The sequence below is a fragment of the Hibiscus syriacus genome, unplaced genomic scaffold (genome assembly GCF_006381635.1).
Source record: "Hibiscus syriacus cultivar Baekdansim isolate YM2019G1 unplaced genomic scaffold, ASM638163v2 tig00111356_pilon, whole genome shotgun sequence".
Lineage (NCBI taxonomy): Eukaryota > Viridiplantae > Streptophyta > Magnoliopsida > Malvales > Malvaceae > Hibiscus > Hibiscus syriacus.
In genome coordinates this window covers 257,243-259,741 of record NW_024063068.1, presented here as the reverse complement: position 1 = coordinate 259,741, position 2,499 = coordinate 257,243, and the positions used below count along the sequence as shown (strand labels likewise).

Here is a 2,499-nt window from a genome sequence, read left to right as displayed (position 1 = left end):
TGAACAGACAATACCTGTCACTAAAGAATATAGAGGACAAAAAAGGTTCATGCGCCATAGCTTTAAAATTGGTCCCCTCTTCCTTCAACCTTACGACCATCCATTGTCTTTCTGGCCATTTCTATTGACACTGTATTCTTCCACTTGCCTCTTGTGCTTATCGTTTCCTTGGCTAATTTTTTTTTGGATACTTTATTATTTGAATTTTGTTTAATCTAATCTAAAAATATTTGTGATACGATCCATTTATTCAATAACTAAAGTTTATCATACAATATACAAATTTATTATATAGAGTTTAGAGTTTAGTGTAGTACTTTTAGCATCTCTCTTATTATAATATTATCGTCAATTGTAATGATTTTTTCTGTGACTTTTATTTATCAAGAATATTTTAAGTGAATCTATGTGTTTATTTTTTAATTTATGATTGATTAATTATTATTATTATTATCTTTTATAATTTATAATCGATTAATTATCATTATCTTCTATAATTCGTATCAAATTAAATAAAATTTGCACGTTTGTTAAAATGTAATAAATGTTAAATCCATTAGTTTTATAAGATAATATGTATTTTTTGAATTTGGTTGAATTACAAATTAGAAATATTATTGAATTCATCAAATCATTTAATGGTTTAAAGGAGTGTTATTTTATTGTACGAATAAATTTTTCTAAGTGGATAAAGAAATCATTGTTGTTCTTAGAGATTATAGGTTCGAACATCAACGACTACAACATGGTGACATTTGACTTAGCTTAATATTTTGATGGCATACATGTAATTTAAAATCGGTCAGCAATAAGCTGAAAGATTTAACTCGAATGTAAAATTACAAGAAAACAATTCACAATTTAACTGATACTGATACGAAATAACAATGTTTAAGAGATAAACGCACTTGCAATGATTTTTAAAATTAACTAGAAATTAAGAATTGATATAGCAAATAGGGCTTAGGCTGCGGAGATTTCCAATTCGACTGATAGAGTGGAAGTTTAAGGAATCCATGAATCTTCCAACCTGCAAAATCCGCACGCCATGAAATCTAATGAGCACGAAAAGTTGCTCAAAATATCTGTATAAAGAAAGTAGATGAATAAAAACAATTGACCAATCAAAACAATGAAACTTAGAAAATATCCAACTGGTAAAGTTCGGCCCTAAAGAAAGCATATATATATATATATATAATGAAAGTGGTTCACCTGGATTTAGAGAGAGCAAGTGAAACCGGGAGGGGGAGTTTTGCCACAAGTGACGAGGAGCTGAAGAGCAATTGGGGCATAAATTTTGAGATTGAGGAGTTGACCTTGAGAGTGGTGCACAAGCAGACGGCAGCTTCGAGTTCAACAAGCCCTGCAAGGACTGGGCAGCATTTATTCACAACTGGGTCACCAACTCCAAAGTGCACCGCCCCTCCTAGCAGGTCCACACATGCACCCAGTTTCAGAGTGTCGATTGGGCATGTGGCCTTGGTTGATGGAGGTGGTGGGCAGGGTTTTCCACTTGGTGGCACCGTCACTGGAGGGAGGTTGATCGGTGGCTTTACAACCGGAGGGACAGTCACAGGAGGGAGGTTAATTGGTGGCTTCACAACTGGAGGCACAATCTTTGGAGGAACAGTCACCGGAGGCAGGTTAACTGGTGGCTTCACAACTGGGGGCACAATCTTTGGAGGAACAGTCACCGGAGGCAGGTTAACTGATGGCACAATCTTTGGAGGAACAGTCACCGGAGGAACCGTGACTGGTGGTTTTACTATTGGAGGGAGTTCAACTGGTGGCTTAACTGGAGGAACAGTCACTGGGGGAACTGTAATTGGTGGTTTTACAACCGGAGGGAGTACGACTGGAGGCTTCACTACTGGAGGAACAGTCATCGGGGGAACTATAATTGGTGACTTGACAACCGGAGGGAGTGTAACCGGTGGTTTTACAATTGGAGGGACTTTAACAGGTGGCACATGGATCGGGGTTTTAGGCTTGGGATGTGGATGGCTACATGAAACACAGCCGAGAATTGGAGTGGCAGAGGAAATGAAAAGCATGCAAATGAGTAGTAGAGATGAAATTTTGGAGGAAACCATTTTGTAACGTATTAAATTTACATGAAGGGAAGTGGGAATAATATAATTGTAAGAAATAGAAGAAAACAAAGAAAGGAGATCACGTGAACGTACATGAGCTATATGTTGCAGAGAGTAGCATCTGACAAACTTTGCTAGTTGGCAAATCTATGTAATTGCTTAGATGGGGTGCATGTAGGTCGCCATGGTATCCGGGTGAGCTTGGAGGTCGCCATGGCATCCAGGCGAGCTTGGAGTGTCTGCATGGCTGTGCATGGCTCACGTTGACGTGCATGCAACGTTTGGCATGGTTCTGGGCAGGTCGCCAGAGCATTCCAGCGACATTGTAGGTCGCCAGGACATCCCAGCGACATGCATGCTTTGCATGGCCCACGCGAACGAAGCTTTCACGTGCTCTGCTCTC

At 39.1% G+C, this 2,499-nt stretch overlaps 1 pseudogene; it reads right to left on the bottom strand.

Moving 5' to 3' along the window:
• Window positions 1–953: 953 nt before the first annotated feature.
• LOC120159311 lies at window positions 954–2,111 on the bottom strand (annotated as a pseudogene).
• Between the last annotated feature and the right edge of the window lie 388 nt (window positions 2,112–2,499).